The sequence below is a fragment of the Zophobas morio genome, unplaced genomic scaffold, assembly GCF_036711695.1.
Source record: "Zophobas morio isolate AGI-343-1 ecotype UQ-CSIRO unplaced genomic scaffold, CSIRO_AGI_Zmor_V1 ptg000012l, whole genome shotgun sequence".
In the NCBI taxonomy this organism is placed as follows: domain Eukaryota; kingdom Metazoa; phylum Arthropoda; class Insecta; order Coleoptera; family Tenebrionidae; genus Zophobas; species Zophobas morio.
This window is the reverse complement of record NW_026972117.1, coordinates 17,565,843-17,581,403: the sequence shown is the minus strand read 5'-3', so window position 1 is coordinate 17,581,403 and position 15,561 is coordinate 17,565,843. Positions and strand designations below refer to the sequence as shown.

The 15,561-nt window shown below is 29.4% G+C and overlaps 1 protein-coding gene across 4 annotated transcripts in view; it reads left to right on the top strand.

Annotated features, from left to right (window-relative positions):
- Positions 1 to 15,561, top strand: part of LOC135127922 (uncharacterized protein) — a 187,137-nt gene that overhangs the window by 4,443 nt on the left and 167,133 nt on the right. The window lies entirely within an intron of this gene.

Here is a 15,561-nt window from a genome sequence, read left to right as displayed (position 1 = left end):
AAAGTCCCACCGGATGGTCGAAATCGGTTAGTTCCTTGCAGTGAATGTGTGTCATTCAGATCGCTTAGAGTCGATATTGGCCTGAGTGCGTTCTGGTCTGTAGAGCAAACAAGTTCACAAGCGACGAATAATAGAACATCAATTAAAATTTGCTTATTTACTTCCCCTTAGAAAGCCGATGACGTCATCCTAAAATATATTAAATACATTGGATTTTTCAATTTTTGTTTTGTGATAACTTCTTTGTACTAAAAACTAGTGCGGACAATATGAAATATATATTCATAAATTTGAAGAATATTTATTCGGCCAATCTTAAGACGAGGCCATTCTAGAATATAATTTTTGGCAAACCTAGGTTAAGATTTTCGAAATTTTCGGTTTCAAAATGAAATCTAAAAAATATTCTAAGAATTGCCATATTAGTTTAAGTGCTTAGAATTTACATAAAATGTTGCCGAAAATGACTTTTACAAATCAAAGTCAAGAGTCTTTGGGCAATTTTCGAAAGAGGTTGGAAATAAGTCAAAAATTTCATACTGAAAATTTAAACTTTTTGCAAAGTTGCTTGAAAATATACAAAAAATTTTGAGGTATAAATCTCGACAAGCTAATTCGAAAACGATGGGCTCTTGGTGGATCCATAGTAAAATGTTGGAAATTTTCGGTTTCAAAATCAAATTTTTACGATACTTTACCTTTTTGGTGATTCTTGAAAAGTGGTTGGAATTTTCATAAAATGTTGTCAAATTGCTCGAAAAAATAAAACATTTCATAGTGAAAATTTTAACTTTTTGTAAAGTTGCCTGAAAATATAAAAAAAATTGTGGGATATAAATCTCGTCGACCTATTTTGAAAAACGTGGCCTCTAGATCAATCCGGACCTAGATTTTCGAAATCTTCGCTTTGGAAATTCAGTTTTTCAAGAATTCCAAAAATTGCGATAATTTATTTTGGTGATATTGGAAAAGTGATTGGAATTTTCATGAAACAACACTTCCTTAGCTTATGCTAGTGAAAATGTGAACTTTTTGTAAAGTTGCCTGAAAACATATATACAAAAAATTCTGGAATATAATTTTTGATGAGCTAATTGTAAAAAAATGGCCTTTTGGCAAACCTAGGTTAAGATTTGTAAAATTTGCGGTTTAAAAATGGAATTTATAAAATATTCTAAGAATTGCCACATTATTTTAAGTGCCTGGAATTTTATTTTTTATTTATTTTTTTTTTTTTTTTTTTTATTTGATTACGTTCCCCAACAGGCCGGAGGCCCAATTACAGGGGAACGGGGGACATACACAACACCCAGAGCCGGGCGGGAATCGAACCCACGACCCAGGGTGTAGCGGGCAAGCACGAAGCTACCTAACCCACCTGGGTCCTCATTTGGGAATTTACATAAAATGTTGCCGAAAATGACTTTTACAAATCAAAGTCAAGAGTCTTTGGGCAATTTTCGAAAGTGGTCGGAAATAAGTCAAAAATTTCATATTGTAAATTTAAACTTTTTGGAAAGTTGCCTGAAAATATACAAAAAATTCTGAGGTATAAATGTCGACAAGCTAATTCAAAACCGTGGGCTCTATGTGGATCCAGAGTAAAATTTCGGTGTCAAAATCAAATTTTTACGATACTTTGAAAATTGCTATAATTCATTTTGGTGATTCTGGAAAAGTGACTAGAATTTTCTTAAAATGTTGCCGACAATGATTTCTACAAATCGAAATCAAGAAAAAATGTTTATGAAATTTTACAAATTGCTCGAAAAAGTAAAAAATTTCATAGTGAATTTCATTCTTTTTGTAAAGTTGGCTGAAAATATACAAAAAATTCTGGGATATAAATCTCACCGATCTAATTTGAAAAACGTGGTCTCTTCATCAACCCAGACTAAGATTTTCAAAATCAAATTTTAGAAGAATTCCAAAAAGCGCTAATTCATTTTGATGATACTCGAAAAGTGGTTGAAATTTTCATGAAAATGACTTCTACAAATCGAAGTCAACAAAAAAAATCTCTATTCTCTATAGATTATCATAAAAATGCAATTTTTCTAAGAAACTAGATAAACTAGATATGTATTAATAAAAATGTTGACAAAACTTCATTCATTTCCTCCAAAAAATTTACGACATTTCAAAAATTTGTTAGTAAATATGCTTTGAAGTGGAGTGAGGTCTCATTTGTATTTTAGTTTTTACGACTGCTTACAGAGCAAACCCAAATATAACGATTAGATGAACTTATCTATTATATTTTTAGCGTTTTTAGAACCGATCTAATTTTTTCATGCCTTTCAAAAATTGTCTATTTAATTTTTCAAAAATTCGTGCAACAAAGTAGAGTTATAATGACATTAAATTCCCTATGAAAAATTACTAAATTACCCTTATTGAAGACGACTTATTCAAGACTTTTCGCATGCTTAATGAGATCTAATTTGCCCTAGATCCGATGATCTAACCACACAATAATGCACGTGTGGGTCTCTACAATGTAAATAAGCGGTCAAGGCCCAGGTATTTATAGACGAAAATGATATTTTTCGTCCAGAAAGATCCGCCTGTTTTAATTAAAAGACGACGAAAGCGCCAATTAGGGAAATGGGATTTTTCCGGAGGGGACTGTTGCATTAATGCAGGAACCAGTATGGGACGTCAGCTGTGCGATCTTACAATTTCCCAATCAATTCCTAAATCCATCATTTGGTTAAAAGTTGGAAGGGATATGTTGTTTGGCGTGCGAGGGGTGGAAAACAGAAAAATTACCTTAAAGTTGACCTTTATTGATTATGTGTTGCCATGTGTTTTTATGGAGACGTTAACAACAAAGATGATTGCCTGCAATGAATGGTGAAAGTGCAACCGGTAGGTTTTCCACGCAATTTCCTCGGTTTAATTTAAAAGTTTTGTCGTATTACGTTACTGGAATATTCCGGCGTAATTGTGTTAAATATGCAGAAAGTAGAAGTAGTTCCAAAGTCATTTAGGACGACGACGTGATATTTTATGGTCGTGGGCTAGTTTTTCAGCAGTTGGTGGAATATAGATAATTGAGTTAATTATTAAAAAGGGGGTGTATCTACGAGGAAATTATTCCCACGCTGAGCTTAAAATAGATTAGTTGGTAGTTATTTTCTAATTTATAGTTTTATTTACCGGATTACAAAAATTTGGTGTGCAACGTCGGCTTAATTTTAGATTTATTATTATTTATCTAATTTTAGTCGTGGTTTTTATTGATTTTAGTAAATGTGTTTCTAATCGAAAGAAAGTCAATAATGTTGGTGTAAAATTTTCAAGCGTAAATTCTGACTGCTGTTAACATACGCTACAATAATATTGAATATTGTTATAGCTCCGCTAAACATATAGGCACAATAAATCCGCTTGCCTGCCCAAGACCTTCTACTAGGTATTGTAATAGTATGAACAAAAAATACCGAGTTAATATTGTGGTTTTATTTATGACAATATATACATTAAACAACGTTGAGAACGGTATTTTCGTTGACTTTAGTGATGCAGGACACACATTTAAATATGAAATAGAGTAAAAGAGAAACTTAATATGCTTTGAGAACAATACTGTTAGTCTGGTGTTTTCAATAGACTTTTATTCAGTCTTCTACTGTGTGTAACGACCTAACATTTAACAATAACTTTTTTTCGTATCCAAATACGTTCCTTTAAATTCAGTTGTATATTTTGTTAATACCTTATTATAATCCAGCTTTCATGAATAAAATATCTAATAGTTTTTTTTAATCTTGGAAAAAGTGCTTGAGTTTTACCTTTCGATTGATTATTGGTTGGCAATAATAATGATTACGCTGAGCGATTTTCTTTTATAACATGGAAAAGTAACGATGATCAATATTTGAAAAAAAAATCTTTAAAGTGGTCTAATATTTCAAACCATTGTGATAAACAGTTTTAGTGATATTTCAACAGGTTTATATTTTTGGCCGATACTGTATTACGTGGAACAACTTGTTATTGAACTAAAAATAAAAAAGTAGTCATCTGAAACTAGAACACTACATATTTTTTCATTTGTCGTCAGATATGTGAGCTATGCAGCAAGGAATGGATTTCAGTTTGGTATTACTTAAATGACAATTAATAATACTCATTTTGTTAAATATCGCTTTGAAATAAATGTTATGATAATTGTTATGATAAACGAAAGTTTTTTCGTTTCTTCCTTCCAAAAAACTGATGACGTCATTTTAAAAAATTGTTAACTAAGTAGTTCTTAAAAATGAGATGTTGTATTATTTGTGATTTAGTAACGTGCTTTATATTTTACAGTTGCATCCTGAAAAGAAGCTATGAATATATTTGTTATCACTTGTATCACCAAAATCGGTTCACATAATGTTCTGAAATTTTTGAGTAAATTTGTCTTTATTCTCATCAAAAATTTCATGCCATCGAGATAGTAATATTCGTTTGATTTCTAAAATTCTAGAATTAACTAATTATTAACTTATTTACTTAAATTTTTATCGATTATATAATTTTCTTGAAATCCTGAAGGCACAAAGTATTTATTAAAAAGATTTGTGTTAAAAATAAGTACTTATATTCTGAGATAGTCGTAATTTTGGGTGTATAAGCAACTTTATAGATTTTTTTTTGTTGTTCATTATTTAAAAATTATCCGTTCTCATCAAGATATTACGCTATAGAGTTTTAGCTGAGACACCCTATATGTTAAAATAAAAATGGTACTCAGAGTTTGGACGAACATTAGGTAAACCAATTTGGTGTAAACTAATAAAATTCATAAATTCATTAATGATTCATTTTTAAATATACAGGGTGAGTCACTAAGCGGGCGGTCTTCGATATGTCTATAATTATTATTATTATTATTATAGATTAGAGAGTTAAGATTTGGAGCCTCTTCCTAGGCCTTCTAACTGTAGTCCATGTTGAAATTCTGATGCGACGTTATCCCAATTTTCTTGAATTTATGTAGCAATGTAAGGGTTCACATAAAAATTAGAATAATATGTTTAATATCTGCGCTGTAATATTTTGTGGAAAGATAAACAAAACTACGCTTTTTTGTGATTAAAAAAATCTAAAGTGTTACACGTCGATGTGTCTCTTAAACAATTAAAAAACACTTTGTATATTAAGAGTGAATTTTATTTAGGCCACAACAGAACGTGTACTTTTATTTATCTTTGCGCAAAACATTGTAACACAGATTTTAAAAATAAACCTATCGCGATTTTTTGTGAACCCTTCCATTATTAAAAAAATTCAAGAAAATTTTAATAATATGGCAACGTCGCATCGCATAAAACCTTAAAATATGTAAAAATATAGAAGGTATTTGAAAAAAATAAGTTGTGTGTTACAACTTAAAAACAGAATATAGTATAGCTGAAAATAATTTGAGTGTCCAAAATCATAAACTCGAGAATTACAAAAATCGAAAAGTAAAAAAAAAAAATAAAAATCTAAAATCGAAAAATCGGAATATCGAAAAATCGGAAGTTTGAAAATCGAGCAAATAGAATACTTCTAACAATTCAAAAAATCGAAAACTATAAAGATTGAAAATTCTAAAATCGACAAACTGAAAATTCGAAAAATCAGGAATTAAAGAAATCATAAAATCCAAAAGTAAACAAGCAAATTAAAAATTATAATATCGAACAAAAAAAAAATTCTATGAAAATTTTTCAAAAAACTGAAAATCTAAAAATCGAAAATAAAAAACCGAAAAATCATAGATTTCGAGAAATCGAAAAATCTAAGAGTCGAAATATAGGAAACAAAATCGAAGGTCGAAAAATCGAAAAAATAGAAATCGTCTGGAAAGGCAAAAATTTTAAATTGCAAAAAATTGAAAAGCAAAAAAAAACTGAAATTCGAAAAATTGAAGAATGGAATTGGAAATTCCAGAAATAGAAAAGTAGAAAGACTGAAAATTCGAGTATCGAAAATCTCAAACTCGAGAATTCAAAAAATTAAAAAGTAAAAAAATAAAAATCGAAAATGGGAAAATCAAAAAATCGGTAGTTCGAAAATCGAACAAATAGGAAACTTTCAGAGACAAAAAATCGAAAATTAAAAAATTTATAAGTATGAAGATTGAAAATTCTAAAATAAACAAACCGAAAATTCGAAAAATCGAGAATTAGAGAAATCGTAAAATCCAAAAGTAAAACTACTGAAAATCGAAGAACTGAAGAGTGGAATTGGAAATTCGAGAAACCGAAACATAAAAAAATTGAAAAGTTTAAAAAGTGAAGATGTAAAAATTACAACTCGAAAAATCGAAAAGTAGAAATATTAAAAATTCGACTATCGAAAATCGAAAATTCGAGAAATTAAAATTCGAAAAGTAAAAAAAAAAAAATCGAAAAATGGAATAACGGAAAAATTGCAAAGCGGAACGTAAATAAATTGAAAATGAAAAATATTGAAAATTCGAATATCAAAGATACGAAAAATGGAAAAATCGACAGTTCGCAAACTGAAAATTTTTAGGAATCGAAATTCGAAATATCGAAAAATCGAAAGTCGAAGAATTGAAAATTCGATGAATGAAATATTCGAAAAACAGAAAATTGAAATAACGAAAATTCTAAAAGTCGGGAAGCCGAAAATTTGAAAAAAATGAGGAATTGAAAAAACGAAAAGAAAAAAAATTGAAAATTCGAATTTGGTAAACCATCGAACGAAAATCCAAAAACCGAAAAATCGAAAATCGAAAAATTCTTTCTATAACTTTAAAGCTTTCCAGATTTCAGAGCAGTCTAGGGTAAAGTCTCAACACGGATTCATAAACTACAAGTGCAGGAGTATCTTATTTTATAAAATTTAAATAACATTTACTAATGTAAATTTTGGAGATGACGTCATCCTATTGTTGGTGGCGATGATTAGCCAAGTTTATCGAATAACTGGGATGTCGAAAAATCGAAATTTCAAAAAATCAAAAAAATCGGGAAATCCAAACACTAAAAAGGCCTGAAGCATCGAAAGAGGTAAAATATAGTAAATAGATCGAAAAAATTAAAAAATTGGAAAATATGTTCTCTTTAAGGGTACATAGCGGATACCCTATATAACGCTAATATAAAAACATTGGCGCGAAAATGGATCATAATTTCAATAAAGGTACTAAAATTCCAAGTGTCATTAACGTTATGACATCATAAAACCATTGCTTTCTTGAGAGCCAACAGCTTCGATATATTTAGCGTCATAAACGAACTCGTCTGCGCTAACGTCATCACTCCAACCACTTTAAATTTAAAATTTTATTTAAAATAATTCGACAACTCTCTAAATCGCAAACAGCTATATCCTTATTTCGTGAAATTATTTTTGATTTTTTTATGACTACCACTACGACTGGTGCCAATAAAACGTCTCGTTTCTCAGTTACAGCTCCATATGTATGGTAATGTCCTCTGCAAGCCCGATTTCAGGTCGCGACGCTTCCGCTCTGGAGCACACTTTGTTTGATGAATTTTTAAAAAAGCACTTCTTGATGGACAAATAAAAAGACTGCGACGAATAATAAATGATTAATAAATTAAGGGAGTGTGTCGCGTTCGGCGGCACCAATTATTCAAAGTTTAATTGAAACAGGGAGCCACTTAGTCTTACCTGCAGCCCAGCGCTAATTTAACTTGCAACGGGGCCCCACAGCGGAAAAATTACTTCAACATCCTTAATTGGCAATTTAAAAATACATAAAACGGATCCAGGGGAGGGCAGTATGCGGTGAGGTATTTTCGTTTGCCGATTATCCTCATAATCGGGGGAGGACGGACGGACGAGATAAAGCGGGATTAGGTTGGTGCAAGATAAGGTGGTGAATAATTTGTGAAGGGAGGATTACGTGCAACAGGGTGATGAATTAAAAGAAGAAATCCTGTCTCTAGGTTTCAGTGGAGATTGGACAAAACTGATGCAGGCGGTGGGCCACAAGGGATTTTAAAACAGCTGTTCGGTACTTATGTAATAATTATCGACCTATAAAAAATTGGTCGAAGGATATTTCTACAGAACTTCCCTCGTCCCTAAAGTGTAACCCATCAAATTTTGCTTTTCGAAAAAGGAAAAATCGAAAAATTGAGAAAATGAAAAATCGAAAAATTGGAAAACCAAAAAGTTTAAAATTAGAAAAATTGAAAAACTGAAAAGTCGAAAAATCGGGAGATTGAACAATTGAAAACATTGATAAACCTAAAATATAAAAAATCGAAAAATTAGAACATGGAAAACTGAAAACTACCCAAAATTGAGATGTTGAAAAACTGAGAAGTCAAAAATTTGATAAATCGAGCAATCTAAAAAACGAAAAGTCGAAAAGTTTTAATAATTGAAAAATCGGGATGTCAAGAAACCGAAATTTCAAAAAATCTAAAAATTGAAATAGAATATTTACAATTCGGGAAATCGAAACATGAAAAAGTGGTAAAATTTAAAATTTAATAAATCAAGAAATCGATAACCTGCAAAATCAAAAAATGACAAATCGAAAAACCGAAGTCTAAAATTTAAAAATCGAAAATTTGAAAAATGGAGGAATTGAAATATCAAAAATCGAAAAATCTAAAATTAAAAAAGTTAAAAAATTAGAATATGATAAACTGAAAAATTCCCAAAATTGAAATGTTGAAAAATTGACAGATCAAAATTTTGAAAAATTGAGAAATGTAAAAAACGTTGAGATATCGAAATTTCGAAAAATCGGAAAACTGAAATAATAAAAATTTAAAAATTGGAAAATAGAAATATGAAAAAGTCGAAAAGCCTTAAAGTCGAAATCCCAAAAGTCGAAAGATCTAGAGATTGAGCAATCGAAACATTGAAAAATTTAGAATTTAAAAAAATAAACTTTAAAAAATCGAACAATTAAAATATGGGAATTGATAAATTCACATAATTGATAGGTTGAAGAATTAAGAAATGAAAAACTTGAAAAATCGAGAAATTAAAAAAGAAAAAGTCCAAAAATTTTCATAATTGAGTTACTGTCAAAAAATCAAAATTTCGAAAAATCGGAAAATTGGATTAATAAAAATTTAAAATCGGAAAATCGAGAAACATCGAAAAACTGAAAAATCAAAAAACCAGAATTCGAGACTGAAAAATTTAATAGTTGAAAAATGGAAGGAGATGGAAAAATTGAAAAATCGAGAAATAGAAGAATTCCAAAATCGCACGGCGAAAAATTGGAAAATCGAAAAATTGATAAACTTGGAAAGCTGAAAAGTCGAAATAAAAAGAAATCTAAAAATCTAAAAATCGAAACATCGAAAAACCTGAAATTTAAAAATTGAAAAATCCATAAATCGAGATCGACAAATCGAAAAATCTAAAAATTAAAAAATCGAAGTATTAAAATATGAAACTTCGAAAATTCATAAAATTGATATGTTGATCAACAACTTGAAAAATCGAAAAATAAAAAAAAACGAAAAGTCGAAAACTTTTAGTAATCGAATAACTGGGATGTCGAGAAATCGAAATTTTAGAAATTGAAATAATAGAATATTTAAAAATTGGGAAATCGAAATATGAAAAAGTCGTAAATCAAAAAATATAAAATTTAATAAATCGAGAAATCGATAAACTGCGAAAACAAAAAACGATAACTCGAGAAACCGAAAAGTATAAAATTTAAAAATCGAAAATCTGAATAATCAAAAACTTTACAAATGGAGTAACTGAAATAACAATAATCGGAAAATCTAAAATTAAAAAAGTTGAAAAATTAGAATATGATGAACTGAAAAAGTTTCAAAATTGAAATGTTGGTAACCTGAGAGATTAAAAATTTGAAAAATCGAGAAATCTAAAAAACGAAAATTCGAAAAATTTTAATGACCAAAAAACCAGGATGTCGAGAAAACGAAATTTCGAAAAATCGGAAAACTGAAATAATATAAATTTTAAATTTGAAAATAGAAACATTAAAAAGTGGAAAAGCCGTAAAGTCGAAATCCCAAAAGTCGAAAGATCCAGAGATTGAGCAATCGAAACATCGAAAAATCTAGAATATAAGAAAATGAAAATTCAGTAAATCGAAATCGACAAACCGAGAAATCTAAAATTTAAAAAATCGAACAATTAAAATATGGGACTTGAAAAATTCACATAATTCGAAAAATCGAGAAATTGAAAAAACGAAAAGTCCAAAAATTTTCATAATCGAATAAGTGGAATGTTGAAAATCGAAATTTCGAAAAATCGAAAAATTGGATTGATAAAAATTTTAAAAATCGGGAAATCGAAACATTAAAACGCCGTAAAATGAAAAGATTGAAACATTGGAAAATGTATAAAAGTCGAAAAATCGAAGAACTGAAAAATCAAAGAACGAGAATTCGAGACTGAAAAATCTGAAAGTTAAAAAATCAAATGAGAATCGAAAATTTGAAAAATCGAGAAATATAAAAATTCCAAAATCGTAACGTCGGAATTGGACAAATCGAAAAAATGATAAATTGGAAAGCCGAAAATTCGAAATCAGAAAAAATCGAAAAATCGGGAAATTAAGCAATTGAAACATCGAAAAATCTGGAACTTAAAAACTGAAAAATCCATGAATCGAGATCGAAAAACCGAAAAATCTAAAATTTAAAAAATCGAAGTATTAAAATATGGAACTTGGAAAATTCACAAAATTGATATGGTGATTAACAACTTCAAAAATCGAAAAGTCGAAAAAAAGAAAAGTCGAAAAATTTTCATAATCGAATAACTGGGATGTCGGGAAGTCGAAATTTCGAAAAAATCAAAAAACTGTTTAAATAAAAAATTAAAAAATCGGGAAATCGAGGAAAATCGAAAAAAGTTTTGATGCATCGAGAAATAGATATATTGAAAAATCGAAAAATTTAAGAATAAAAATTGAAAAATCGGAAATTGAAAAATTTTTAAAAACCCCAAATTCAAAAACCAAAAAATCTGACACCGAAAAATCGATAAATCGAAATGTGAAAAAAATCGAAAATTTGAAAAATAGAAAAATCGACGAACCGAAAAATCTATAATTTAAATATAAAATACCCCAAAAAATTAATACAGCGTGTTATTGAAAGGTACGTAAAAAATAAAATTGGTAATTGGTCTCGAAGTATGGGTACTAAAAGTTAAAAAAATTCAGGTAAAAATATTCTGCTTTTAGAGATAAAAATTATTAAAATTTATGTCCAAATTCGTTGTACGCCTCTGATAAAAAGATCATCTTTCGTTTCTATAGTAACATTTAGTCTGGACAAAAGTTTTATTGTTACAGTTGCTAGGATTTACTAAAATAAATTAATTTTACCTATTTATCTTTCAGCAGAGTCTAAAAAGGTTGGATAAGGGTTAATTTTCCCTTTATAATTTTGATAACACAAAATAAGTTTTTCCGATTTCTTAGACTTCGCGAAAAACTGTTCATTTTGTTGTACGTACCTTTCAATAACACCCTGTATATACATTAATTGACAAATTGTCAGAATCGTCGAAAGAAGTCGTAATATATTTGAGAACGCACAAAATTTGACCATAATAAAATTTTTTGCCAAAATTTGATGAATCGATAAATTGAAAAGTTATGAAATCGAAACGACAAAAAATTGCAAAATTGAAAAATCGAAAATGTATAAAATTGAGAAATCAAAACGAAAAATAGAAAAATTGAAGAATCAAAAAATTGAGAGATCCCTTTAACTGAAACATCGAAAAATTCAAAAATCGAGAATTCGAAAAATTGGAAATTTAAAAAATCGAAAACTGGAAAAACAAAAACCTGAAAAATCAATAAATCGAAGAATTGAAAAATAGAAAAATCGAAAAGGAACACAAAACATTGAAGAGTCGAGAATTCGAAAAATCGAAATTTTAAAAATACCAAAAATTGAAAAATCGAAAAACTGAAAAATTTAAAAATCATAAAATTAAAGAATCGACAAATTGGATAATCGAAAAATTGAAGGCTCGAGAAGTTAATGAATCGAAAAATAGAAAATCCAAAAATTCAAAAACCGAAAATTAAAAGAAAATGAAAAATCTAAAATTTTATAATTCGAAAAATTGAAAAACAGAAAAATCGACCAACTGAAAAATCGAAAATTTGAGAAATCGAAAAATCTAAAATTTAAAAAGTCGAAAAATTGAAAAATTGAAAATGTAAAAATCGGGAAATCAAGACGAAAAATTGCAAATATAAAAAACAGGGAAATCAAAACTAAAATTGAAAAATTGAAGAATCGAAGTATTAAAAACCCTAAACTGAAATCTTGAAAAATTAATAGAGCGATAAATTGAAAATCGAAAAATTAAAAAGTCGAAGGATTGAAAATTCAAAAATTAGTAAAAAATAAAAAAATTGAAGAATTGAAAAACTGAAAAATCGAAAAATTTAAAAATCGGATAATAAAAGAACCAAAAAATTGAAAATGGAAAATTGAATAATCGAAAAGTTGAACATTCATAAAATTGAAATATCGGAAAATTGAAATATGTTTCGGAAAATTGAAATATGTATCGGAAAATTAAAACACTGAAAAATCTAAAAAAAAATTGAAAAATCGAGAAATCGAAAAAGTGAATTGTTACACAAAAATTCAATACGAATTCATAAACTACAACTGCAGGACTATGCTACATTTTACCACTTAAGTAACATTTATTCGACAAAACTGTAAGGTGACAACATTAATTTCTGCGGGGGGTACATGAACGGATAAGTTTTGATCAACAAGATTCCAAAGCAATGGATTTTGCAATTTCGAAGTTAAATTGTAAAAGTTGTCACACAATTTGGATTTTTTTCCAAAAATCTGGATGCCTGGCGTAAAAAATTAATAGGAATTTATAAACCACTGGTGGAGGCGTGAGTACATTATTTTACAAAAATCCAGTAACATTTACTAATGCAAAATTTGGAGATGACGGCATTCTGGTTAGCATCTTTAACATATATACAAAATTTGACAACAATTGGCCCGATAATTTCGGATATTATCTGTCCAATAAAAATCGGCACAGACGGCGGACAGGCAGACTGCCGACACGGAAATGGGAGACCTATTTTTTCGCACTCTAACGTCTAGAAAATATGAAAGCAACTGGTCGTCGGATGAACTTAATTACAATACTTCCTTAGCTTACGCCCGGGAAGTTGGATTGAGAAGGATTCTCTGGATAACAACTTCCCCAAAAGTTTATAATTTCATTCATTCGAGCAACGATTACATTTATGTTTTGTACTCGTAGTTGTTAATAGACAATATTAAAAATCCCAATGTTTGTCACAAAAATTAAGCATTCAAATTTGAGCCATATTGTGTGAATTTTTTGCTATTGCGTTATTTATTCACATTGTACCGTGCTTGATGGCATTAATATTATATTCACGATAACAAAATAATTGCTCTTTTCTTCGCCTTGATTTCAGAATGTATGTGTTAATTTTAAACCGTAATATACTACTGTGCATTGTGCTTGCGTGCTTCTGATAATGAGATTTTCTAGAGGTAAGAAAGCTAAGTTATAGTTGCCACTCTGAGACCATACTAAGGGGAATTCACAATGTGTCACAGGCTAGGAATAGTTTTACTACTTTTATTTTCGTTCCATTTTTTGAATGACACTATTGAATTACTAAACAAGCTATCAGTTCGAATTTTTGAAGTAGTGCCAAACATTTTGGTGAGTAAAAATACGTCGTAAATTTATTTGCTGTGATCCAAAAGAGTCAAATTAATAATCCCGTTCTTGGGTTGAATGGCTCATGATTAAACATACAAGATAACTGGAGAAAAAATATTCAATAGGTAATTTAACCACAAACGTGATGCTTGAACAGCTAATGGAAAACCGACATCAATTTTGCTTTCCACGAATTTTTGTGTACGAAGCTTTATTGTTTACTACAAACACAGTACAGATATATGTAATTAAGGTCGCTTGTAAGGGAAAAACAGTGTTATAACTGACAGCAATCTCAAAAGAGACATTTGTGTCTTGCTGAAGCGAATAAATATTTCTCGCTAGCGAACAGACAACATGAGAATATGTTATTGCAGGAACACAATAACAACAAAATTCTACACGTTGTACGTTACATTAAATGTATGTTTATCTGCTTCTGTTGAACGTAAATACAGCGCTAGAGAGTAAGAATGGAGATGAAAGAATTTTCATTCATAAATCATTTTGAAACTACTGCCGGAAAAATAATGAACAATAAATCAAGCACAAGGACAAAAGGCAAATAAGATTAGATGGTGTGAAAGATTACGTACTAAGAAAAAAAATGTTTATGCTTTTTAGAAAACCAACAAAGTTTATTTATAAAGAAGCGCAATAACGATTTCACTGGTAGAGCTGTTGCACTTTTGGTATGTAATACACATAGTTTACTCCTATTTTTTCTATGACAGCTTGATCTTTGTTGAGTTGATTGACGACGTAAATGATCCCTTTGAATTATTATGTGCGGAAAATTTCATGTCAATTCATTTCACGTTACTCTTCGCATTAGTCATGCTAATATAATTTGCGAAACGGGAATTGACAGCACTGAAAATCATATTATTGCCATGAGATTGACCACTCGTGTTGTATTACTGGCATTAGATTTTTGTCGATGAATTTGTTCTAATGGGTTGTCTAGGTGTTCTACATATACACAATAAGCAATAATATGCTTAAACTAAATGGATAATATAGACAGAATGAATGCGGTATTAAAGAGTCCTGTGTCCTAAACTAGTTATTTCCTGTTTTTGTCAATTAATAAATTTGTGTTCTATATTAAATAAATGTAAAAATCTGTGGATATTAGGGTTGATCACGCACGCTATCTGGGATCATATAATAACTGCCATGCTCATATCCTCGCTATTAACAAACATAAAAAATGACCTTTTTGGCATATCAATGTAGCAACAAATTTTGTTTGTGATCCCTGAGTCTTCTGACTCTCATGAATCTCATGGTGGTGATGTAATTAATTCTTCTTATGCTGCTTCTTCTCTTTCGACAAATAATTCTGCTTTCACCTCTATCCCGCATTCTTTATACCTTTATTATCAAAACACTCGTGGTATCAATTCAAAATTAAATGATCTCTATAATTCTTTACTATCTTGTAGTTTTTAATATCATATGTCCTTTGGAAACGTGGCTTAATGACTCGGTTAGTAATTCTGAGTTCTGCCCTTTGAATTTCAATATTCTTAGATCTGACATCTGAATCCAACGTCTTTGAAACCTTGATGACTATCAAACCTAATCTGACTAGTGGCCACGATAATATACCAGGTTTTTTATTACATGACTGTACATCCTGTTTTCTTATCCTTTATCAGTTATAGATATTTAATATTGTTTTGAGAACTGCATCTTTTCCAGACGTGTGGAAATTATCTGTGATCTCACCAATTTTTAAGAAAGGGGAGAGAAATTTAATAGAGAATTACCAACCCATCTCATTGATTTGCAATTTTTCAAAGATTTTTGAGACCATTCTTCATAAATTTCTCTCATTTAATGTGGGCAATTGGTTAAAGTAAT